The sequence below is a fragment of the Somniosus microcephalus genome, chromosome 10 (genome assembly GCF_052327205.1).
Source record: "Somniosus microcephalus isolate GS21.2 chromosome 10, FLI_Smic_1.0, whole genome shotgun sequence".
Classification (NCBI taxonomy): domain Eukaryota; kingdom Metazoa; phylum Chordata; class Chondrichthyes; order Squaliformes; family Somniosidae; genus Somniosus; species Somniosus microcephalus.
In genome coordinates, this window is record NC_140996.1 from 239,988,123 (window position 1) to 240,015,007 (window position 26,885).

Genomic DNA, 26,885 nt, shown 5'->3' on the forward strand with positions numbered 1-26,885 from the left:
CCTGTTGTGTAATTGGAGCAACCTCGATAATAGAGTCTTTCATTAACCTGTCGCTGATGAACTCGCTCCTGGCTTTAACTCTTTTACATTCAGGGCGATTAAACATCAGGGTTTTTTGTCGCTTCTGTCAGGGTCAGAGGCTTTGAGTTTCATCTTCTGGGTGGTTGAGCTGTGAATTCCCCTTCATAATGACAGCAGGTAGAACCTGTTCTGAGAGCAGGAAGTAGGTCGATGCTGGCATTCTCCAGGGCCATAGGAATTCCCCGGGTAGTTTCTGTACATTACTGAAGATCTCTCCTGGATCATCACCTTTTTACTTCCCCTTTAGACAAAGTATAAATACAAGTCAGGTGTTTACATCTCAATCAGTCTCCACAACAACCCAATGCTCACAACCTCTGGAAGCTACAAGATCCAACATGAAGTATCTGGTCATCGCTCTCCTGATGCTGCTAGCAGCACACCAGATGGAAGGTGAGTCTTGAGCCTGAAAGATCCCAGTCCTGAACACAACTGGTGGTCCCAGCGGGAGCTCATCTTCCAGGTAGATCCGCAATCCCCGCCCAATACCCTCTTCACCAGTGAGCTTGGATCTAACATTCAGCGTAGGGTTTAATTGATGAGAACCTGAAGACACCTAATGACCCACGGGGGTGAAGGGGAGATGAGCCAGTGAGGAAATTCAGCACAGCACCCACCCACTGTGCCAGTCTCGGCACCCCGCCAACAGTCGGCAATCTCCCAGGGACCCGCTCATCGATGACCAGCCACCGGGCTCACTGACCGTACTGGAGGGGTTGAGCCATCACTGGGGTCGGGAATCCTTCCCCTCGGCTCTGGATTGCCCCGAGTGCCAGTGCCCCAGTGGCTCGGGAGATCCCAGGAGCTCAGGCAGTGGGAAACTCAGGGATTGTAGCACGTGAGACGCCACGGACTCCACCTGACGCCCAAGAAGCTGAAAACCCGTGTCTGAACTCTCGGGGCTTAGTGAGAGCCTGGGGGAGTGTAGAGGGAGCTTTACTCTGTATCTAACCCGTGCTGTACCTGCCCTGGGGGTATTTGATGGGACAGTGTAGAGGGAGCTTTACTCTGCATCGAGCCCGTGCTATACCTGCCCTGGGAGTGTTTGATGGGAGAGTGTAGAGGGAACTTTACTCTGTATCTAACCCTTGCTGTACCTGCCGTGGGAGCGTTTGATGGGACAGGGTAGAGGGGAGTTTTACTCAGTATCTAACCATGTGTTGTACCTGCCCTGGGAGTGTTTGATGGGACAGTGTAGAGGGAGCTTTACTCTCTATCTAACCCGTGCTGTACCTGCCCTGGGAGTGTTTGATGGGACAGTGTAGAGGGAGCTTTACTCTGTATCTAGCCCGTGCTGTACCTGCCCTGGGCGTGTTTGATGGGACAGTGTAGAGGGAGCTTTACTCTGTTTCTAACCCGTGCTGTACCTGCCCTGGGAGTGTTTGATGGGGACAGTGTAGAGGGTGTTTTACTCTGTATCTAACCCGTGCAGTACCTGCCCTGGGAGTGTTTGATGGGACAGGGTAGAGGGAGCTTTACTCTGTATATAACCCTGTGCTGTACCTGCCCTGGGAGTGTTTGATGGGACAGGGTAGAGGGAGCTTTACTCTGTATATAACCCTGTGCTGTACCTGCCCTGGGAGTGTTTGATGGGACAGGGTAGAGGGAGCTTTACTCAGTATCTAACCCTGTGCTGTACCTGCCCTGGGAGTGTTTGATGGGACAGTGTAGAGGGAGCTTTACCCTGTATCTAACCCGTGCTGTACCTGCCCTGGGAGTGTTTGATGGGACAGTGTCGAGGGAGCTTTACTCTGTATCTAACCCGTGCTGTACCTGCCCTGGGATTATTTGATGGGACAGTGTAGAGGGAGCTTTACTCTGTATCTAAGTCGTGCTGTACCTGCCCTGGGAGTGTTTAATGGGACAGTGTAGAGGGAGCTTTACTCTGTATCTAACCCGTGCTGTACCTGCCCTGGGATTATTTGATGGGACAGTGTAGAGGGAGCTTTACTCTGTATCTAAGTCGTGCTGTACCTGCCCTGGGAGTGTTTAATGGGACAGTGTAGAGGGAGCTTTACTCTGTATCTAACCTGTGCTGTACCTGCCCTGGGAGTGTTTTATGGGACAGTGTAGAGGGGGCTTTACTCTGTAACATACCACATGCTGTACCTGCCCTGGGAGTGTTTGATGGGACAGTGGAGAGGGAGCTTTACTCTGTATCTAACCTGTGCTGTACCTGCCCTGGGAGTGTTTGATGGGACAGTGGAGAGGGAGCTTTACTCTGTATCTAACCCGTGCTGTACCTGCCCTGGGGGTATTTGATGGGACAGTGGAGAGGGAGCTTTACTCTCCATCGAGCCCGTGCTGTACCTGCCCTGGGAGTGTTTGATGGGACAGTGTAGAGGGAGCTTTACTCTGTATCTAACCCCGTGCTGTACCTGCCCTGAGAGTGTTTGATGGGACAGTGTAGAGGGAGATTTACTCTGTATCTAACCCGTGCTGTACCTGCCCTGGGAGTGTTTGAAGGGGACAGTGCAGAGGGAGCTTTACTCTGTATCTAACCCGTGCTGTACCTGCCCTGGGAGTGTTTGATGGGGACAGTGTAGGGGGAGCTTTCCTCTGTATCTAACCCGTGCTCTACCTGCCCTGGGAGTGTTTGATGGGACAGTGTAGGGGGAGCTTTACTCTGTATCTAATCCCGTGCTGTACCTGCCCTGGGAGTGTTTGATGGGACAGTGTAGAGGGAGCTTTACTCTGTATCTAACCCGTGCTGTACCTGCCCTGGGAGTGTTTGATGGGGACAGTGTAGGGGGAGCTTTCCTCTGTATCTAACCCGTGCTGTACCTGCCCTGGGAGTGTTTGATGGGACAGTGTAGAGGGAGCTTTACTCTGCATCTAACCTGTGCTGTACCTGCCCTGGGAGTGTTTGATGGGACAGTGTAGAGGGAGCTTTACTCTGTATCTAACCCGTGCTGTACCTGCCCTGGGAGTGTTTGAAGGGTCTTGCACAGTGGCCTCTATTGATTGTGATTTATTTTTGTTCTGTTTGCTAGGTTTTCAAATGGATTGCGAAGTGAATGCTGTCGCTGGAGCCTGTATCAACCCGCAGGATTGCAAGGAGCCTCTTTCTGATCCAAATGATCCTGGATCAAACCCGTGCTCCGAAAAGACCGTGTAAGTTAATAAATTAAACACAGAATCACCGTCAGATCAAAGTACATGAATGACTCTCTCAGCAGATGTCACTTGAAAGAGCGGAGCCACTCAACCCCCGTCTCTGCGGTTGGTTTGAGCCCAGGTCCCGCTGGCCCTCTGCTCCTGGCCGGCCCGCTGCGGCTGGAGTTTATTCACCAGGCTCGGCTCCCTTGTCAGCATCAGGCTTTGCCCCGAGTGTGGCTGGTCGCGGGATCCTCGCCCCCGCCCGAGCCTAGCTCAGAGTCGGCAGGATAGTCAACCACGGGGTGCAGCACACCTGACATCCACATACCTGCAGGGGGCGTCACTGGATAGTCCGTAGCCCAAGGCTCGGATACTGAGGCCCACTGAGCTGGTCCTGGGGTACTGAGGCCCACTGAGCCACTGGCTCAGGTACTGAGGCCCACTGAGCTACTGGCTCGGGTACTGAGGCCCACTGAACTGGTCCTGGGGTACTGAGGCCCACTGAGCCTCTCCTGAGGCACTGAGGCCCACTGAGCCGCACCTGGGCCCAGCCTCCTTCCTTCCTGCTCCACTAGGCTCAGTACCACACTGGCCCCACCCGTGGGGCCAGGCCTGACTATATCGGGCCCATAAATCGATGACCCCGTTCCCCAACCGGCGGAAAAACTCAGCCGGCAGAGGATGAACGAGATCAGAGCTGGCCGTTACCATGACAACACCCGATCCCCACCCACTGCCCCCTGCCGGCTCACACCCACACTCAGGGTCATAGCTGCAGAATGGGGAGCAGAGAGAGAGAGCGAGAGAATGGGGGAGAGAGAGAGAGAGAATGGGGGAGAGAGAGAGAGAGAGAGAGAGAGAGAGAGACTGGGGAGAGAGAGAGAGAGACTGGGGGGAGAGAGAGAGAGAGACTGGGGGGAGAGAGAGAGAGACTGGGGGGGAGAGAGAGAGAGAGAGACTGGGGGGAGAGAGAGAGAGACTGGGGAGAGAGGAGAGAGAGACTGGGGGGAGAGAGAGAGACTGGGGGGAGAGAGAGAGAGACTGGGGGAGAGAGAGAGAGAGAGACTGGGGGAGAGAGAGAGAGAGACTGGGGGGGAGAGAGAGAGAGAGACTGGGGGAGAGAGAGAGAGAGACTGGGGGGAGAGAGAGAGAGACTGGGGGGAGAGAGAGAGACTGGGGGGAGAGAGAGAGAGAGACCCTGTTCAACATATACATAAATGAATTAGCAGACATGCTGGAGCAAAGCGAGTCACCAGGTCTCCGTCTCCTAGATGGAGAAGTGAAATCCCTGTTCTATGCGGACGACCTGGTTCTGCTGTCTCCCACAGAACAGGGATTACAGCAACAACTAGACCTACTCGACAAATACTGCCAAAATTGGGCTCTAACAGTAAATCTAAAGAAAACCAACATCATGATTTTTCAAAAAGGCCCAGATGTCAGGAAAACAAATACCAGTTTACCCTCAGTGATACCACTATAGGACACACTATGAGCTACACCTACCTTGGTCTAACTATTACAGCATCAGGGAGCTTCAGCATAGCAGTGAATGCACTAAAAGAAAAAGCCCGAAGAGCCTATATGCAATAAAAAGAAAATTCTACAACATCCAAATCCCAATCAAAATCTGGCTCAAAATATTTGACAGCATAATCCTGCCCATTGCACTGTACGGTAGTGAAGTATGGGGCCCGCTAAATCACCAAAGCTACACTAAATGGGAAAAACATACAATAGAAGCCCTACATGCAGAATTCTGCCGAAGCATCCTTCGCACCCAAAGGAAAACGCCAACAAATGCATGCAGAGCCGAACTAGGCAGATACCCACTGATAATAAACATCCAAAAACGAGCACTAAACTTCCTAAATCACCTCAAATCTAGCTCCCCAGACACCCTTCATTTCAAAGCCTTTCAGACCCAAGAGCTAAACCCAGAAAAGAGTCCCCTGAGTCAGCTGCTACGGAAACTAAGTACTCAGCCGGACCCTGACCAGCCCCAGACCAACACAGCCGCCCAAACACCAATCCGAGTGAACCAAATCATTAAAAAATGCAAAGAAACCTACCTGGAACATTGGAACAAAATAACCGAAAGCCAAAGCAGATTAGAATGTTACCGGGCCCTAAAAAGAGAATATAAACTGGCAGACAACCTCACGACCATCAGAGACACAAAACAGAGACAGACCCTCACCAGGTACAGACTAAGCGACCACCAACTGGAAATTGAAAAAGGCAGATACAAGAAATCCTGGCAGCCTAGAGAGAATAGAATATGCGATCAATGTCTGGCTGGCGAGGTTGAAACAGAAATGCATTTCCTCCTAAAATGCGAAAAATTCAACACATCAAGAAACATATTATTCAACAAGCTAAGCCAAACAACCCCAGATTTCAAGGAATTGGATGATCTGTCAAAATTGAGATTAGTCCTAGGAGAAGGAGACAGACCATACCTTGGGGCCAAATATGTAACAACATGTCACAACCTGAGGACTGTTTAAAATTAAGACTGTTTAAAATTAATATTGAACGTACCAAATGAAGTACAAAGACTGTTTAAAATTAATATTGTTTAAAAGTAATATTGTATGTACCCAACAAATGTCAAATCGATTGACACCTACAGAATGTTGGAAAACTGTACCTTTTTGCTATGTAAGCTTTGGCAATATGGTTCTCTGTAAACTTTCATGCCAATAAAGCATTTTAATTGGAAATTGGAATTGGAATTGGACTGGGGGGAAAGAGAGAGAGAGAGACTGGGGGAAAGGGAGAGAGAGAGACTGGGGGAGAGAGCGAGAGAGAGAGAGAATTGGGGGGGAGAGAGAGAGAGAGACTGGGGAGAGAGAGAGAGAGAGAGACTGAGGGAGAGAGAGAGAGAGAGACGGGGAGAGAGAGAGAGACATTGGGGGAGAGAGAGAGAGACTGGGGGAGAGAGAGAGAGAGAGACTGGGGGGAGAGAGAGAGAAAGACTGGGGAGAGAGAGAGAGAGAGAGAGACTGGGGAGAGAGGGAGAGAGACTGGGGGAGAGAGAGAGAGAGACTGGGGAGAGAGAGAGAGAGACTGGGGGGAGAGAGAGAGACTGGGGGGAGAGAGAGGGAGACTGGGGGAGAGAGAGAGAGAGACTGGGGGAGAGAGAGAGAGAGACTGGGAGAGAGAGAGAGAGAGAGAGACTGGGGGAGAGAGAGAGAGGAGAGAGACTGGGGGAGAGAGAGAGAGCGAGACGGGGAGAGAGAGAGAGAGAGAGAGACTGGGGGGAGAGAGAGAGAGAGAGACTGGGGGGAGAGAGAGAGAGGCTGGGGGAGAGAGAGAGAGAGACTGGGGGCAGAGAGAGAGAGAGGGAGAGACTGGGGGAGAGAGAGAGAGAGAGAGACTGGGGGGGGAGTGAGAGAGACTGGGGGAGAGAGAGAGAGAGAGAGACTGAGGGAGAGAGAGAGAGAGAGACGGGGAGAGAGAGAGAGACATTGGGGGAGAGAGAGAGAGACTGGGGGAGAGAGAGAGAGAGAGACTGGGGGAGAGAGAGAGAAAGACTGGGGAGAGAGAGAGAGAGAGAGAGACTGGGAGAGAGGGAGAGAGACTGGGGGAGAGAGAGAGAGAGACTGGGGAGAGAGAGAGAGAGACTGGGGGAGAGAGAGAGACTGGGGGGAGAGAGAGGGAGACTGGGGAGAGAGAGAGAGAGACTGGGGGGAGAGAGAGAGAGAGACTGGGAGAGAGAGAGAGAGAGAGAGACTGGGGGAGAGAGAGAGAGAGAGAGACTGGGGGAGAGAGAGAGAGCGAGACGGGGGAGAGAGAGAGAGAGAGAGAGACTGGGGGGAGAGAGAGAGAGAGAGACTGGGGGGGAGAGAGAGAGAGGCTGGGGAGAGAGAGAGAGAGACTGGGGGGCAGAGAGAGAGAGAGGGAGAGACTGGGGGAGAGAGAGAGAGAGAGAGACTGGGGGGGGAGGTGAGAGAGACTGGGGGGAGAGAGAGAGAGAGAGAGACTGGGGGAGAGAGAGAGAGAGAGACTGGGGGGAGAGAGAGGTGAGAGAGACTGGGGGGAGAGAGAGAGAGAGAGACTGGGGGAGAGAGAGAGAGAGAGAGACTGGGGGAGAGAGAGAGAGAGAGAGACTGGGGAGAGAGAGAGAGAGAGAGACTGGGGGGGAGAGAGAGAGACTGGGGGGAGAGAGAGAGAGAGAGAGACTGGGGGGAGAGAGGGAGAGAGAAACTGGGGGGAGAGAGAAGAGAGAGACTGGGGAGAGAGAGAGAGAGAGAGACTGGGGAGAGAGAGAGAGACTGGGGGAGAGAGAGAGACTGAGGGGGGAGAGAGAGAGACTGGGGGGAGAGAGAGAGTGAGAGAGAGAGAGAGACTGGGGGAGAGAGAGAGAGACTGGGGGGGAGAGAGAGAGAGAGAGACTGGGGGGAGAGAGAGAGAGAGACTGGGGGAGAGAGAGAGAGAGAGACTGGGGGGGAGAGAGAGAGACTGGGGGGAGAGAGAGAGAGAGAGAGTGGGGGGGAGAGAGAGAGACTGGGGGGAGAGAGAGAGAGACTGGGGGGAGAGAGAGAGAGAGAGACTGGGGGAGAGAGAGAGAGAGAGACTGGGGGGGAGAGAGAGAGAGACGGGGGAGAGAGAGAGAGAGACTGGGGGAGAGAGAGAGAGAGAGACTAGGGGGAGAGAGAGAGAGAGAGAGACTGGGGGGAGAGAGAGAGAGAGAGACTGGGGGAGAGAGGCAGAGAGACTGGGGGGGAGAGAGAGAGACTGGGGGGGAGAGAGAGACTGGGGGGAGAGAGAGAGAGAGAGAGAGAGACTAGGGGGAGAGAGAGAGAGAGAGACTAGGGGGAGAGAGAGAGACTGGGGGAGAGACAGAGATAGAGACGGGGGAGAGAGAGAGACTGGGGAGAGAGAGAGAGAGAGACTGGGGGGAGAGAGAGAGACTGGGGGAGAGAGAGAGAGAGAGAGAGACTGGGGGGGAGAGAGAGAGAGAGAGAGAGAGACTGGGGGGAGAGAGAGAGAGAGAGACTGGGGGGAGAGAGAGAGAGACTGGGGGAGAGAGAGAGAGAGAGACTGCGGGGGAGAGAGAGCGACTGGGGGGAGAGAGAGAGAGAGAGAGAGACTGGGGGGAGAGAGAGAGAGAGAGACTGGGGGAGAGAGAGAGAGAGAGACTGGGGGAGAGAGAGAGACTGGGGGGAGAGAGAGAGAGAGAGAGACTGGGAGGAGAGAGAGAGAGAGAGAGACGGGGGGGAGAGAGAGAGACTGGGGGAGAGGGAGAGAGAGACTGGGGGGTGAGAGAGATTGTTTCTGGGAAAACTTGAAGACACTACACAAAAAACAACACGACGATTTGGCCATTCAAAATGGGGACACATGGGTAAACCACTTTGAAAAATTATACCAGAAAAACACACTAAGACCAGAGCAACACCAAATATGCAAAAAACTGGAAAAGCTAGAAATGGCCATAAAAGATAACCAAAACCCGCTAGACGCCATAATAACAGAAAAAGAACTTCTTGAAAAACTCAAGGACCTGCGACCAGGAAAAGCTTGCGGGACAGACGGCATACTAAACGAGATGATTAAACACACAGACGACAAAATGAAACTGGCTATCCTAAAACTCTTCAACTTGGTTCTGAGTGTCGGTTATTTCCCTGATATCTGGAACAAAGGACTCATAACGCCCATATACAAAAGTGGGGACAAAATTGACCCAAACAACTATCGAGGCATCTGTGTAAACAGTAACCTGGGGAAGGTATTCTGTAGCATCATAAACAAAAGACTTATAAACTTCCTTGAGGAGCACAATGTCTTGAGTAAAAGCCAAATTGGATTCCTGCCAAACTATAGAACATCTGATCATATCTTCACCCTACAGACCCTAATTGACAAACACGTTCACCATAACAAAAGCAAAATCTACGCATGCTTTGTAGATTTCCAGAAGGCTTTTGACTCCATCTGGCATGACGGTTTATTCCTGAAACTTATCGAAAGCGGGGTAGGAGGGAAAACATATGATGTAATTAAATCAATGTATACAAACAACAAATGTGCAGTTAAAATTGGAGGCAAACAAACAAAATACTTCCCACAGGGACGGGGGGTGATGCAGGGCTCGCCAATCTCACTGACACTCTTTAATATTTACATAAATGGATTGGCAAAACTACTTGAACAATCTACATCACCCGGCCTCACCCTATATGAATCCAAGGTTAAATTCCTCCTCTATGCAGACGACCTGGTTCTGCTGTCACCAACTAAAGAGGGTCTACAGCAGAACCTGGACCTGCTGGAGTCGTACTGCCAGACTTGGGCCCTGACAATAAATCCCCAAAAAACCAAAGTCCTTGTGTTCCAGCAAAGATCCAAACATCAGGGACCCAAAATAAATTTCACAGTAGGAACAACCAAAATTGAACAAACCACGAACTACACATACTTGGGCTTAAAAATCAGTTCTACGGGAAACTTCAAACTGGCTGTGAATGAACTGAAAGAGAAAGCAAGAAGGGCTTTCTATGCCATCAAAAAATCAATCCAAATAGAAATCCCAATTAGCATTTGGCTCAAAATTTTCAAATCAGTAATTGAACCAATTGCACTCTATGGCAGTGAGGTATGGGGACCGCTAACACAACAAGAATTTGCAAAATGGGACAAACACCCAATTGAGATCCTACATGCAGAATTCTGCAAAAGTATCCTCTGGACTCAAAGGAAAACAGTAAACAATGCATGCAGGGCGGAACTGGGCCAATATCCATTAATAATCACTATCCAAAAAAGAGCCACCAAATTTTGGAATCACCTACAAATGAGCAACCCCCAATGCTATCACTACGACGCCCTGAAATGCCAAGAGCTGACCATAAAAAAGAATACCCTCAGTCAACTAGTCCTGGGACTCAGTGAAATAACTACTAACAATACTAACAACAACCAGCCCCAGGACAGTGACAGGGTAACACAAAGAATTCGACCGAACACAATCGTCGCTAAGCAAAAGGAAAAATATCTGACATATTGGGCAGAAACAACAAAAACCCAAAGCAAACTCATTTGCTACTTGGCCCTAAACAGACAATACAACATAGCTGATTACCTGACCATGGTAAAGGATAACAAACTGAAAAGAACCTTGACAAGGTACAGACTTAGCGAACATAGCCTAGCGATCGAAAAAGGCAGACACAGGCAGACCAGGCTGCCAAGAGAAGACAGGATATGCTCTCACTGCAGTCAGGGAGTAGTGGAGACAGAGATGCACTTCCTCACAGCCTGTGGAAAATATCAGGGCATCAGGGAGAATTTCTACCAAAAATTCTCACAAATATGCCCTGAATTCAGAAATCTGAATGACAACCAAAAACTCCCATTCCTACTGGGGGAGGAGAGAAGCTGTGTAACACTGGCGGCACACTATGTTACAGCTTGCCATGAACAGAGGGACAACCAGTAAACTAAGAAAAGAGTATATATAAACAATGCGAATGTATATTTATACACTCAGGGATATATCTGTTTATACACTGTATGAATAGAACTGCGTTTATGTGTTCAACCATAAATGTATTTTGATGCTTTGGCAACATAAGATGTACCTTATCATGCCAATAAAGCGATTTGAATTGTGAATTGTGAGAGAGAGAGAGACTGGGGGGGAGAGAGAGAGAGGGAGGAGTGGGAGAGGGACAGACAGGGAACTGGGAAAGCAGTGAAGGAAGGACCAAGAATTATAACGAGTTGGGGCTGTGGACTGGGGGCTGGAGACTGGGGACAATTCTCTCTGAAACATGTTTAACTCCATTTTTTCTCTTTTCAGATGTTGTTTGGTCAATTTCTAGGAAGCCGGTGATGGAGAGGAATCTGACCGAGCGCCGGTCTCCCGGACCCTCTGTCTCCACAACTCCTTACTCAGACACTCAACAACCGCCTGTCACAGGACAAACCTCACCAAATCTCAGCTCTGAAATCCAAAATAAAGAATTTCTCAACCTACAGCCAATCAAATTGTTGTCTGATGCGCCTCAATAACTTCAAGACTCAAAGTTAACTGAATAAAACAAGGCTTTTATTAGCAAAGAAAGATGCCTGTGTCTTCACCTAGCTTCACCTAGCATTCTGGTGTTCTGCTGCAAGACAAGCCTGGGCTTGTCTTAAGTGGGGCCAGGTATGGGCGGAGCCGACACACCCAATGGGGAGAAAGGGGGCGGTGCACTATATACAATACAAGGTAAAACACAGGAGCAGGCAATACAAACACAGGAGCAGGCAATACAATATGTGTAGTTAAATACAGAGTCTGATGAATGACATATTTCATCACATTCACCCCTTCTACAGATTTAGTCTGTCCGGGGGTGTGATAGTCCTCTGTGACTGACGTAACGGTTGCGGTGCCGCGGGTGCCGGCTGGGTGTCCCAGGTGACCTCCTGGGTCTCTGCCGGGGGCACCACCGGGGTTGTTGAAGGAGTAGGTGGTGGGGGTACCGTTGGCTGGTGTTCTTCCGGGGGTGATGAAAGAATAGTGGGTGGAGTGGGTGGGTAATAGTTGTTGTGGTTGTTGTCGTTGTTGCTGTTGTTGTTGTAGTCATTGTCGTTGTTGCTGTTGTGACCGGCTGGGGCGAGGTCTTTTATGGACACAGTGTCCTCCCGTCCGTCGGCGTGCCGGACATACGCATATTGTGGGTTGGCGTGGAGCAGGTGCACTGGCTCCACGAGAGGGTCCGTCTTGTGGCCCCTCACATGCTTCCGCAAAAGTACCGGACCTGGGGTGGAGAGCCATGACGGTATGGATACGCCTGAGGTGGATTTCTGGGGAAACACAAACATTAGCTCATGAGGCGTGGCATTAGTGGCGGTACACAATAGTGACCGTATTGAGTGGAGCACATCTGGGAGGACTTCCTGCCAGCGGGAGATAGGGAGGCCCTTGGTCCTTAGAGTTAGGGTGACTGCCCTCCATACTGCCCCGTTCTCTCGCTTCACCTGACCGTTACCCCGGGGGTTGTAGCTGGTGGTACGGCTCGTGGCAATCCCCTTGGACAGCATGTACTGGCGTAGCTCTTCACTCATGAAGGACGCCCCCCTATCCGTGTGGATATAGCTTGGCATACCGAACAGGCAGAACAGGCTGTTGAGGCATTTAATGACCGTGGCGCTGGTCATGTCTGGGCAGGGGAAGCCGAATGGGAAACGAGAGTATTCGTCCACAATGTTCAGGAAGTAAACATTGCGGTCGACGGATGGGAGGGGGCCCTTGAAATCTAAGCTAAGCCGCTCAAAGGGCCGTGTAGCTTTGATTAGGTGGGCTCTATCAGGGCGGTAGAACCGAGGCTTGCACTTAGCGCAAGTGCGGCAGTTCCTGGTCAGGGACCGAACTTCCTCAATTGAGTAGGGTAAGTTGCGGGACTTTACGAAGTGGAACAGCCGTGTGACCCCTGGGTGGCAGAGGTCATTGTGGAGGGTCTGTAGCCGGTCCCCGGTGGCGTTGGCACACATCCTTCGTGAGAGGGCATCGGGGGATTCGTTAAGGGCCCCCGGCCGGTATATGATGTCGTACTCGAAGGTGGAGAGCTCGATCCGCCACCTAAGAATCTTATCATATTTAATCTTCCCCCTCTGTTTATTATTGAACATAAACGCTACCGACCGCTGGTCGGTAAGTAAGGTGAAGCGTTTGCCGGCTAGGTAGTGCCGCCAGTGGCGCACTGCCTCCACGATGGCTTGGGCCTCCTTTTCCATGGAGGAGTGTCTGATCTCGGGCCCCTGGAGGGTCCTCGAGAAGAAAGCTACGGGCCGCCCCGCCTGGTTGAGGGTGGCCGCCAAGGCAAAGTCAGGCGCATCACTTTCCACTTGAAAGGGAGTGTTCTCGTCCACTGCCTGTAGCGTGGCCCGCTCAATATCCTGCTTAATGCTTTTGAAGGCAGCATAGGCCTCAGCAGAGAGCGGGAAAGAGGATGCTTTCAAGAGGGGGCGGGCTTTATCGGAGTAGTTGGGGACCCATTGGGCATAATACGAGAATAACCCCAGGCACCTTTTCAGGGCTTTGGGAGTGTTGGGCAGGGGCAGCTCCCGTAGGGGGCGCAATCGGTCGGGGTCTGGTCCGATTTCCCCATTCTCCACCACGCTGCCTAGTATGCAGAGGCGCGTGGTGTTGAAAACGCACTTGTCCTCGTTGTAGGTGAGGTTGAGTTTTTGTGCGGTTTTCAGAAACCTCGCGAGGTTTGAGTCGTGGTCCTGTTGGTTGTGGCCGCAGATGGTGACGTTGTTGAGATAGGGGAAGGTTGCCTGCAAGTGGTGGTCATCGACCATGCGGTCCATCTCCCTCTGAAAGACCGAGACCCCATTCGTCACCCCAAAGGGGACTCTGAGGAACTGGTAGAGGCGTCCGTTTGACTCGAAGGCAGTGTACGAACGGTCCTCTGGTCTGATAGGGAGCTGGTGGTACGCTGACTTGAGGTCGATGGTGGAGAACACCCGGTATTGGGCGATTTGGTTCACCATCTCGGATATGCGGGGTAGCGGGTAGGCATCTAGTTGGGTATAGATGTTGACTGTTTGACTATAGTCAATCACCATCCGCTTCTTCTCGCTACCCCTCACCACCACCACTTGGGCGCGCCACGGGCTGTTGCTGCGTTCAATAATGCGCTCCTTCAGGAGCCTGTCTACCTCGGTCGCGATAAACCGCCTGTCCTCCCAGCTGTACCTCCTGCTTTTGGTCGCTATTGGCCGGCAGTTAGGGGTAAGGTTCGCGAATAGCGAAGGTGGCTTTACCTTCAGGGTAGCCAGACCGCACACTGTGAGGGGCGGCTGGGTCCCACCGAAATTGAGTGTGATGCTTTGGTGGTGGCACTGAAAATCCAGGCCCAAGATCACACTCACACATAAATCCTTCATAATTAACAGTTTAAAATTATTATACACAGTGCCTTTAACGGACAATCGTACCACGCAGTAACCCGCAATAGTCGATATCTGGGTTTTGTCGGCCATAGAGATCGTGCCCTGAGTAGGGACTATAGTTAGAGAGAGTCGTTGTACCAGATCAGGGTGAATGAAGCTCTCCGTGCTCCCGCTGTCAATTAAACATTTAACCTTGCACCCGTTTACCTCGATGTCCACCATCGATTTGGATAGTGGGTGCAGTCTGGGCTGGTCCACTGTGATCGACGTCACTGTAGGGCCCTGATCGGGGCAAGATGGTGGGCCACACGAGGCCGGGTAAGATGGCGTCCACGATGTCTGCTCGCGAGATGGCGGACCCCACGAGGTCGGACAAGATGGCGTCCAAGATGGCCGCTCCCACGGCGCGCACGCGGCGGTGGCAATTTTGCCTGCGGGGTTCCCTCTGCACACCTTCCCAAAGTGCCCCTTCTTACCGCACTTACAGCAGGTGGTGCCTTTCGCCGGGTACAGGTTCCTGGTGCGCTTCGGCTGCCCGCAGAAGTAGCATTTGGGGCCCCGATGCGTCACGGCGGTCGTAGGGCTTCTGGGAGGAGAGCAGGGCCCCGACGGTGTTGGACTACCGGGCGGGGAAGCAGAGGCGGCGTGGGCCGCGCGGCCTGACGAGTAGGAGTCAGAGTTCTTCTGAGCCACATCCAGCGATCGCGCTGTGTCCACAGCCTGTGTCAGATCTAGGCCCGTTTTCTCTAGCAGTCTCTGCCGGATGTAATTAGAGCTAAGGCCTGCGATAAAGGCATCCCGAATAAGCTCGTCTGTGTATACCGTGGCTTTCACGTCTTTGCATTTGCAGTCTTTGCCAAGCACTTTTAGGGTGACTAGAAAGTCCTCTAGCGACTCTCCGGGTCGCTGTGTGCAGGTAGCAAGCAGGTGCCTGGCGTACACCTCGTTGGTAGGCCGCTGATAGTGGGCCTTTAGAATGTTGCAGGCATCCAGGTAGGTGGCGGCGTCTTGGATGAGTGGAAAAACCCGGTGGCTTACCCGATTCTGCAGGATCCCGAGTTTCACATCTCCGGTGGCTTTAGAGGCTGTGATGGCTTCGGAGTTGGCCATAAAAAATTCCAAGCACTGGAACCAGTGTCCAAACTGTGCCGATGCATCCGAAGCATGCGGGTCCAAATCCAAGCGTTCCGGTTTCAAAAGTTGATCCATCGTTAAAAGTTTGCTAATAAAATTGATACGCCTCAATAACTTCAAGACTCAAAGTTAACTGAATAAAACAAATGTAAGAAGTCACACAACACCAGGTTATAGTCCAACAGCTTTATTTGAAATCACAAGCTTTCGGAGCGCTGCTCCTTCTTCAGGTGAAGAAGGAGCAGTGCTCCGAAAGCTTGTGATTTCAAATAAAGCTGTTGGACTATAACCTGGTGTTGTGTGACTTCTTACATTTGTCCACCCCAGTCCAACTCCAGCATCTCCACACCATGAATAAAACAAGGCTTTTATTAGCAGAGAAAGATGCCTGTGGCTTCACCTAGCATTCTGGTGTTGTGCTGCAAGACAAGCCTGGGCTTGTCTTAAGTAGGGCCAGGTATGGGCAGAGCCGACACACCCAATGGGGAGAAAGGGGGCGGTGCACTATATACAATACAAGGTAAAACACAGGAGCAGGCAATACAAACACAGGAACAGGCAATACAATATGCGTAGTTAAATACAGAGTCTGATGAATGACATATTTCATCACATTGTCTTCTTACAGCTCAGAGACTGACATTGTGTCAGAGCGGAGTGAGGGAGTGAGGAGTGAGGGGAAGGGAGGGAGTGAGTGAGTGTGGGGGAGGTTGGGAGTGGGAGTGGGTGAGGGAGTGATTGAGGGAGTGAGGGGGGAGGGAGTGAGGGGGAGGGAGTGAGGGGGGATGGAGTGAGGGACGGAGTGAGTGAGGGGGAGGGAGTGAGGGGGAGGGAGTGAGGGGGAGGGAGTGAGTGAGGGGGGAGGGCATGAGGGGGAGGGAGTGAGGGAGGGAGTGAGGGGGAGGGAGTGATGGAGGAGTGGGAGTGAGTGAGGGAGTGAGGAGTGGGAGTGAGTGAGGGAGGGAGGGAGTGAGGGGGAGGGAGGGTGTGTGAGGGAGGGAGGGAGTGAGGAGTGGGAGTGAGTGAGGGAGTGAGGGGAGTGAGGGGGAGGGAGGGAGTGGGGAGGGAGTGAGGGGGGAGGCAGTGTGAGGGAGTGAGTGAGGGGGGAGGGAGGGAGTAAGGGGGTAGACCAGGCCTAGCACACACACACAAACATACTCCTACTGCCCTCCCTCCTTCCCACAGGTCCTTTCTGCCTGGGGTTTCATGGGATGCAGTGTGACCCTCCCGACCACGCGGTTGGCCCATTCTGCAACTTCCCTGGTCCTCGACCTCGCTCCTGGCCTTCGACCTCACTCCTGGGTCCTCGTCCTCGCTCCTGGGCCCCGACCTCACTCCTGGGCCCCGACCTCGCTCCTGGGCCTCAACCTCGCTCCTGGTCCTCGACCTCGCTCCTGGGCCTCAACCTCGCTCCATAGAAACATAGAAGATAGGAGCAGGAGTAGGCCATTCGGCCCCTTGAGCCTGTTCCGCCATTTAATGAGATCATGGCTGATCATCCAATTTCAGTACCCTGTCCCTGCTTTCTCCCCATATCCCTTGATCCCTTTAGCCTTAAGAAATATATTTAACTCCTTCTTAAATATATTTAACTAGCTGGGGGTGCCCGGCGGTGCCGAGGCTTTCTCGAGGGCATGTTGTTGTTGGAAGAGAGAGAGCGACTGGGGGGGAAGAGAGAGAGCGAATGGGGGGAAGGGAGTGAGCGACTGGGGGGGGAAGAGAGAGAGCGAGTGGGGGGGAAGAGAGAGAGCGACTGGGGGGGAAGAGAGAGAGCGAGTGGGGGGGAAGAGAGAGAGCGACTGGGGGGAAGAGAGAGAGCGACTGGGGGGGAAGAGAGAGAGAGCGACTGGGGGGAGAGAGAGAGAGCGACTGGGGGGAAGAGAGAGAGAGCGACTGGGGGGAAGAGAGAGAGAGCGACGGGGGGGAAGAGAAAGAGAGCGACTGGGGGGGAAGAGAGAGAGCGACTGGGGGGGAAGAGAGAGAGCGACTGGGGGGAAGAGAGAGTGCGACGGGGGGAAGAGAGAGAGCGACTGGGGGGGAAGGGGGGAGGGGAGGAGGGGGGAATGGGGGGAGGGGGGAAGGGGGGAGTTGGGGGTGGGGGGGAGAAGGGGGGAGAATGGAGGGGGGGTGGAGGGGGGAGGGGGGTGGAGGAGAGGGGGAGTCCCCGAGCCCCGCCCCCCGATCTCCCGCCCCCCGATCTCCCGTCCCCCGATCTCCCGATGTCCCGCCCCCCGATCTCCCGATGTCCCGCCCCCCGATGTCCCATCCCCCGATCTCCCGATGTCCCGCCCCGCGATCTCCCGATGTCCCGCCCCCCGATCTCCCGTCCCCCGAGCTCCCGATGTCGCGAGCCCCGCCCCCCGATGTCACGAGCCCCGCCCCCCGCCCTCCCGAGCACCGCCCTCCCGCTCTCCGGAGCCCCGCCCTCCCGAGCTGATTTCAAGACCGCCGATTGCGGCTGTGAGAGACAGCCGGCGGGCCCGGTTGCCGGGGTAACCCTTCCCGCTCTCCGAGATCCACACTCCCGAGAGCCCCACCCCCCAGCCCGAGCCGAGCGGGGAACAGAGAGAGACGCCGCGTCTCAGCTGCTCCTGCTGTGCGCGCACCCTGTGTATGTCCCGTGATCCTCGTGGCTGACGCCGTTGCCCCGGGTAACGTTATGACGGGGGGACGGGGGCGGAGCTTAGCAGAAGCCGTGGGACAATTACCTAGCTCGGGCGTGGCTGGGCAGGAGAGGCCCAGGCTTTGAGGCCTAGGTTCTGAGGCCTTACAAAAACATGGAAAGGTAGGAAAAAGAATCTTCAGGTTAGAGAAAATATTTACAAATGAATGAAGTTTTTTTTAAACAATTTAATAAAAGCAATTTTTTTTTGCTGGAAATGTAGGTGTGAAAAGAAAAACGCAGAAAGCGGGAAAAAGAATGGAATCAAGATGGCTGACACTCACCTCGGTTCAGAACGATAAGGCCCGCCCACACACGCACTGATTGGTCGACCGTCAGGTCACCAAAGCGTAGGATTGGTCAATCGTCCCGTCACTCGACTGTAGGAGGGCCCGCCCGCACGCGACAGGAACCCAGCGTACGATTGGTCGACCTCGACGTTACTCTATCGCTAATGAGCGGATAATGAAATGCTAATGAGCGGAATTTTGAACGTTTTTTGGATACTGCGGGCGCAATTTTTGTCCGGCCGAAACGTAAATATGCCTATGTCTGGTCCGTAATCATAAGCTTTCTTTTGATGTGATGTGCGTGTAGGTATGCTCTATAACTTTCGAACGTATAGCGAACGGACGGACAGACAGACAGACAGAAGAGGTCTTTTATATATATAGATGAATTGGCCTCAACTGCCTTGTGTGGTAGAGAATTCCACAGGTTCACCACTCTCTGGGTGAAGAAATTCCTCCTCATCTCTGTCCTAAATGGCTTACCCCTTATCCTTAGACTGTGACCCCTGGTTCTGGACACCCCAGCCATCGGGAACATCCTTCCTGCATCTAGTCTGTCTAGTCCTGTTAGAATGTTATAAGTTTCAATGAGATCCCCTCTCATTCTTCTAAACTCTAGTGAATATAAGCTTAATCGACCCAATCTCTCCTCATACGTCATTCCTGCCATCCCAGGTATCAGTCCAGTGAATCTTCGCTGCACTCCCTCCATGGCAAGAACATCCTTCCTCAGATAAGGCGACCAAAACTGCACACAATACTCAAGGTGTGGTCTGACCAAGGCCCTGTACAACTGCAGCAAGACATCCTTGTTCCTGTACTCGAATCCTCTCATTATGAAGGCCAACATACCATTTGGCTTCTTAACCACCAGCTGCACCTGCATGCTTACCTTCAGCGACTGGTGCACAAGGACACCCAGGTCTCGTTGCACTTCCTCTTCTCCCAATCTATTGCCGTTCAGATAATAATCTGTCTTCCTGTTTTTGCCACCGAAGTGGATAACCTCGCATTTATCCACATTATATTGCATCTGCCATGCGTCTGCCCAATCACCCAACCTGTCCAAGTTATACTGGAGTTTCTCTGCATCCTCCTCACAGCACACACGCCCAACCAGCTTTGTGTCATCTGCAAACTTGGAGATATTACATCTAGTTCCCTCGTCTAGATCATTAATATATATTGTGAATAGCTGGGGTCCTAGGACCGATCCCTGCGGTACCCCACTAGTCACTGCCTGCCACTCGGAAAAAGACCCGTTTATTCCAACTCTTTGCTTCCTGTCTGCCAACCAGTTCTCTATCCAAGTCAGTACATTGCCCCCAATCCCATGTGCTTTAACTTTACATGCTAATCTCTTATGCGGGACCTTATCGAAAGCCTGGAGCTGCGGATGGATGGGCTTTGGAGCATTCACGATGCTGAGAGGGTCGTGGATTACACGTTTGATGAGTTGGTCACGCCACAGGGTAGGGCTGCACAGGCAGAAGGGAAATGGGTGACCATCAGGCAGAGCAGTAGAGGCAGGCAGGTAGTGCAGCGGACCCCTGTGGCCATCCCCTTTTCAAACAGGTATACCAATTTGGATACTGTTGAGGGGGATGACTTACCAGAGGAAGGCAGCAGCAGCCAACTTCCTGGCATCAGGGGTGCTTCTGCTGCTCAGGAAGGGAGGAAAAAGAGAGGGAGAGCAATAGTGGTAGGGGATTCTATCGTAAGGGGAACAGATAGGCGTTTCTGTGGCCGTAGACGTGACTCCAGGATGGTTTGTTGCCTCCCTGGTGCCAGGGTCAAGGATGTCACTGAACGGCTGCAGGGCATTCTGAAGGGGGAGGGTGAACAGGCAGAGGTTGTGGTTCACATTGGGACCAACGACATAGGTAGGAAGAGGGATGAGGTCCTGCAGCAAGAATTTAGGGAGCTAGGTAGCAGATTAAAGAGTAGGACCTCAAAGGTTGTAATCTCTGGATGACTCCCAGTGCCACGTGCTAGTGAGTATAGGAATAGGAGGATAGAGCAGATGAATGCATGGCTAAAGAGTTGGTGCAGGAGGGAGGGCTTTAGTTTCCTTGAGCACTGGGCCTGCTTCTGGGGAAGGTGGGACTTGTACAAGTCGGACGGGTTGCACCTGAACCAGAGCGGGACAAATATCCTTGCGGGGAGGTTTGCTAGCACTGTTCGGGGGGGTTTAAACTACAATGGCAGGGGGTTGGGAACCAGAGCAAGGAGACAGAGGAAAGGAAAACAGGGGTAAAAGCAAAAGATAGGAAGCAGAAAAACAAAAGTGGCAGTCAGAGAAATCAACGGTTTAAATCAAACGTACCCACAGTAAATAATAATTCTAATAGGTCTAAGAGCGTTAAAAAAACAAGCCTGAAGGCTTTGTGTCTTAATGCGAGGAGCATTTGCAATAAGGTGGATGAATTGGCTGCGCAAATAGAGGTAAACGAATATGATTTGGTTGGGATTACGGAAACATGGCTCAAGGATGGCCAAGGCTGGGAACCCAACATCCAGGGGTATTCGATATTCAGGAAAGATAGGCTGAAAGGAAAGGGAGGTGGGGTAGCATTACTGGTTAAAGAAGGGATTAATACAATTGTAATGAAGGATATTAGCTCTGATGATGTGAAATCTGTATGGGTAGAATTGAGAAATACTAAGGGGAAAAAAAATTAGTGGGAGTGGTATATAGACCTCCCAACAGTAAGGCGGAGGTTGGGGATGGCATCAAAAGGGAAATTAAAGAAGCGTGCAATAAGGGCACAGCAGTCATCATGGGTGACTTCAATCTACATATAGATTGGGCCAACCAAATTAGTAACAATACTGTGGAGGAGGAATTCCTGGAGTGTTTACGGGATGTTTTCCTGGACCAATATGTCGAGGAACCAACCAGAGATCAGGCCATCTTAGACTGGGTACATAAGAACATAAGAACATAAGAAATAGGAGCAGGAGTAGGCCAATCGGCCCCTCGAGCCTGCTCCGCCATTCAATAAGATCATGGCTGATCTGATCCTAACCGCCAATCTACTATCACAGAACCATCTCCTGAATCTAACAGAATTAGACACACGAAATAGGAGCAGGATCAGGCTACATGGCCCCTGGGCCCGCTCCGCTACCCACAGGGCCATGACCGATCCGAACCTAGACTCATGTCCAAATTCCTGCCCGCTCCCCGTAACCCTTAATTCCCTTTACTTCTAGGAAACTGTCTATTTCTGTTTTAAATTTATGTAATGATGTAGCTTCTACAGCTTTTTGGGGCAACATATTCCATGGACCTACCACCCTCTGAGTGAAGTAGTTCCTCCTCATCTCAGTTTCGAAAGAGCAGCCCCTTATTCTAAGACTATGCCCCCTAGTTCTAGTTTCACCCATCATCGGGAACATCCTCCCCGCATCCACCGGATCCAACCCCTTCACAATCTTATATGTTTCAATAAGATCGCCTCTCTTCTGAACTCCAATGAGTAGAGTCCCAATCTACTCAACCTCTCCTCATATGTCCATCCCCTCATCCCCGGGATTAACCGAGTGAACCTTCTTTGTACTGACTCGAGAGCAAGTATGTCTTTTCTTAAGCATGGACACCAAAACTGTACGCAGCATTCCAGGTGCGGTCTCACCAATACCTTGTACAACTGAAGCAATACCTCCCTATTTTTATATTCCATCCCCCTAGCAATGAAAGCCAACATTCCATTGGCCTTCTTAATCACTTGCAGCACCTGCATACTAACCTTTTGAGTTTCGTGCACCAGGACCCCCAGATCCCTTTGTACTTCAGTACTTTCCAGTTTCTTGCCATTAAGATAATAACTTGCTCTACGATTTTTCCTGCCAAAGTCCATAACCTCACACTTTCCAGTATTGTATTCCATCTGCCAAATCTCTGCCCACTTACTTAGCCTGTCTATGTCCCCTTGCAGGTTTTTTATGTCCTCCTCACTCACTGCTTTCCCTCCCATCTTAGTATCATCTGCAAACTTTGATATGTTACACTCGGTCCCCTCCTCCAAATCGTTAATATAGATTGTAAAGAGTTGGGGACCCAGCACTGACCCCTGTGGAACACCACTAGTTACTGATTGCCAGTCTGAGAATGAACCATTTATCCCAACTCTCTGCCTTCTGTTAGATAGCCAATCCTCTATCCATGCTAGAATATTACCCCCAATCCTGTGATTTTTTATCTTAAGCAATAATCTTTTGTGTGGCACCTTGTCAAATGCCTTTTGGAAGTCTAAATACACTACGTCCACTGGTTCCCCTTTATCCACCCTATATGTTACTTCCTCAAAGAACTCCAGCAAATATGTCAAACATGACTTCCCCTTCATAAAACCATGCTGACTTTGTCCTATTAAATTATGATTATCCAAATGTCCTGTTACTGTCTCCTTAATAATGGACTCCAAAATTTTACCTACCACAGATGTTAGGCTAACCGGTCTATAGTTTCCAGCCTTCTGTCGACTGCCCTTTTTAAATAAGGGTGTTACATTAGCAGTTTTCCAGTCTGCCGGGGCCTTTGCCGGGTCCAGGGAGTTTTGGAAAATTATTATCAATGCATCCACAATCCCTACCGCCACTTCCCTCAAGACCCTAGGATGTAAGCCATCAGGTCCAGGTGATTTTTCCGCCTTGAGTCCCATTATTTTACCGAGTATCACTTCCTTCGTGATTTTGATCGTGTTTAGCTCCTCCCCCCCTTTAGCCCCCTGTTTGTCCAGTGTTGGGATATTCTTAGTGTCTTCTACTGTAAAGACTGATATAAAATATTCATTCAGTGTTTTTGCCATCTCCATATTTCCCACCATTAATTTCCCGGTCTCATCCTCTAAGGGACCAACATTTACTTTATGTAATGATATAGCTTCTACAGCTTTTTGGGGCAGCATATTCCATGGACCTACCACCCTCTGAGTGAAGTAGTTCCTCCTCATCTCAGTTTTGAAAGAGCAGCCCCTTATTCTAAGACTATGCCCCCTAGTTCTAGTTTCACCCATCATCGGGAACATCCTCCCCACATCTACCCGATCCAACCCCTTCACAATCTTATATGTTTCAATAAGTTCGCCTCTCATTCTTCTGAACTCCAATGAGTAGAGTCCCAATCTACTCAACCTCTCCTCATATGTCCATCCCCTCATCCCTGGGATTAACCAAGTGAACCTTCTTTGTACTGACTCGAGAGCAAGTATGTCTTTTCTTAAGTATGGACACCAAAACTGTATGCAGTATTCCAGGTGCGGTCTCACCAATACCTTGTACAACTGAAGCAATACCTCCCTATTTTTATATTCTATCCCCCTAGCAATGAAAGCCAACATTCCATTGGCCTTCTTAATCACTTGCTGCACCTGCATACTAACCTTTTGAGTTTCGTGCACCAGGACCCCCAGATCCCTTTGTACTTCAGTACTTTCCAGTTTCTTGCCATTAAGATAATAACTTGCTCTACGATTTTTCCTGCCAAAGTGCATAACCTCACACTTTCCAGTATTGTATTCCATCTGCCAAATCTCTGCGCACTTACTTAGCCTGTCTATGTCCCCTTGCAGGTTTTTTATGTCCTCCTCACTCACTACTTTCCCTCCCATCTCAGTATCATCTGCAAACTTTGATATGTTACACTCGGTCCCCTCCTCCAAATCGTTAATATAGATTGTAAAGAGTTGGGGACCCAGTACTGACCCCTGCGGAACACCACTAGTTACTGATTGCCAGTCTGAGAATGAACCATTTATCCCAACTCTCTGCCTTCTGTTAGATAGCCAATCCTCTATCCATGCCAGAATATTACCCCCATTCCTGTGATTTTTTATCTTAAGCAATAATCTTTTGTGTGGCACCTTGTCAAATGCCTTTTGGAAGTCTAAATACACTACGTCCACTGGTTCCCCTTTATCCACCCTATATGTTACTTCCTCAAAGAACTCCAGCAAATTTGTCAAACATGACTTCCCCTTCATAAAACCATACTGACTTTGTCCTATTAAATTATGTTTATCCAAATGTCCTGTTACTGTCTCCTTAATAATGGACTCCAAAATTTTACCTACCACAGTTGTTAGGCTATCTTTTCTTTTGCACCCTTTTTTCCTCAGTGGAATATATTTTTTTTGGAAGTTGTAAAATAACTCCTTAAATGTACACCACTGATCATGTACCGTCTTACCCTTTAATCTATTTTCCCAGTCCACTCTAATCAATTCCGCTCTCATACCTTCATAGTCTCCTTTATTCAAGCTCAGCACGCTTGTTTGAGATCCAACCTTCTCACCCTCTAATTGAATATGGAATTCAACCATGTTGTGGTCACTCATTCCAAGGGGATCCTTTACTAGGACATTTTTAATTAATCCTGTCTCGTTACACAGGACTAGATCTAAGGTTGCTTGCCCCCTGGTCGGTTCAGTTACATACTGCTCAAGAAACCCATCCCTAATACACTCAATGAACTCATCCTCAAGGCAGCCCTGCCCAATTTGATTTGTCCAATTAATATGATAGATAAAATCCCCCATAATTATAGATGTTCCCTTATTACAAGCCTCAACTATTTCCTGATTGATACTCCGTCCAACAGAGTTGCAACTGTTCGGAGGCCTATAGACTACGCCCACTAGCGTTTTTTCCCCCTTATTATTCCTTATCTCCACCCAAACTGTTTCATTTTCCTGATCTTTTGACCCAATATCATTTCTCTGTATTACAGTGATTCCTTCCTTTATTAACATAGCCACCCCACCTCCCCTTCCTTCCTGCCTGTCCTTCCTGATCGTTAAATAAGCTGGTATGTTTAATTCCCAGGCATTGTCACCCTGCAGCCATGTTTCTGTAATGGCCACAAGATCATACCCATATGTAGTTATTTGTGCCATTAACTCGTCTATTTTGTTACGAATGCTACGTGCATTCAGATAGAGAACTTTCAAAGATGTTTTGTGACACTTAGTTCCTGCTTTTGCCCTTTTTATTACTTTACCTTTTACTCCATACCTTCTGCCCCTTCCTGACATGCTCTGGTTTATAATTTCCCCACTACTACCTAAGTCTATGACCTTCACTGTTGTCATTTTTATTATTTGCTCTCTAGGAACCTCCCCCCCACTAGTTAGTTTAAAGCCCTCTCTACAGCCCTAGTTATATGATCCACCAGGACTCTAGTCCCAGCACTGGCCAAGTGAAGCCCATCCCAACGGAACAGCTCCCTCCTGCCCCATTACTGGTGCCAGTGTCCCAGGAAGCAAAACCCATTTCTCTCACACCAGTCTTTGAGCCACGCATTTAACTCTCTAATTTTATTTGTCCTAGCCAAATTTGCTCGTGGCTCAGGTAATAATCCAGAGATTATTACCCTTGAGGTTCTGTTTTTTAATTTGACCCCTAGCTGCTCATGCTCCTTTAACAGAACCGGCTTATTATGTAATGAGAAAGGATTAATTAGCTATCTTGTTGTACGAGGCCCCTTGGGTCGGAACAATCATAATATGATCGAATTCTTCATTAAGATGGAGAATGAAGTGGTTGACTCAGAGACAAGGGCCTAGAAATTCAGTGGTGTTAGCGCCCACTTAGCGCCTAAAGAGGTCTTTTGCGCCGGCGCTGTTGGTAGCCTGGAATTCAGTGTAGCGCAAATGGTGGCGTTAGCCGGTAGAGCTGCGCCGGCACCGATGACGTCATCGGTGAGCGCAGCGCCCCGGTTCCAACGCGATGCCGGCCCGACGCCCAAATTCAGTTGCGGCCGCCTCTCCCGTAGCGGGCGCAAAGAGCGTTTGTAAAACGGGGCCTTGCAGCTCCGAGAGGCCGGGGCGTAAAGGTGGAGGTGCGGCCGGCCGCTTTCCCGGCGGCCGCTTGGCCGCACCTTCCTCCCCGGACTCCCACACCACCCCCCCCGCGGCATTGGTCTCTGACCCCCGCGAGCCCGGCACTTCTCCGTGGTGCCGGGCTCATTTGCCGGGGGAATCCAGCGGCGATCTCACGGCTGCAGGCAGCTCCTCCTTAAGAGAAGGAGGAGGCCTGCAGCACCCCAGCCTGCCGCACCGCATCGGGTGGCGCTGCGGCAGCTGGACGCCTGAAATTGACTTTCAGCGCCCCAAGCGGAGGCGGCCAAACCCTGCAATAGCGCCCGCCTCCGTCTTGGGGCGCTGCAACTGAAATTCAGGCGGGCGCTACGGGAATCCGGGCGTGCGCTAACTTTCGGGCGCTAAAGACCTGGTGCGGTGATAGCGAATTTCTAGGCCAAGGATCCTCAATTTAAATAAAGGAATCTACGATGGTCTGAGGAGCGAGTTGGGTAGGATTGATTGGGGAATGGCACTCAAAGGGTTGACGGTGGACAGGCAATGGCAAACATTCAAAGACTGAATGGATGAGCTACAGAATTTGTTCATCCCAGTTTGGCATAAAAATAAAACAAAAAAGGTGACTTAACCGTGGCTAGCAAGAGAAATTAGGGATAGCATAAGATCCAAGGAGGGGACACATAAATTGGCCAGAAAAAGCAATAATCCTGAGGATTGGGAGCAGTTTAGGAGTCAACAAAGGAGGACAAAGGGATTAATTAAGAAAGGGAAAATAGAATATGAGAGTAAGCTAGCATGGAACATAAAAAGTGACTGTAAAAGCTTTTATAGATGTGTGAAGAGAAAAAGATTGGTGAAGTCAAGCGTAGGTCCCTTGCAGTCAGAATCAGGGAATTT

At 50.8% G+C, this 26,885-nt stretch overlaps 1 long non-coding RNA gene across 1 annotated transcript; it reads left to right on the top strand.

Annotated features, from left to right (window-relative positions):
• The first annotated feature begins 263 nt into the window (after positions 1-263).
• Positions 264-11,169, top strand: LOC147112214 (uncharacterized). Its single transcript, XR_015079867.1, has 3 exons — positions 264-474; positions 3,075-3,195; positions 10,994-11,169. It is a non-coding gene; the product is annotated as an uncharacterized LOC147112214 (long non-coding RNA).
• Positions 11,170-26,885: the final 15,716 nt, after the last annotated feature.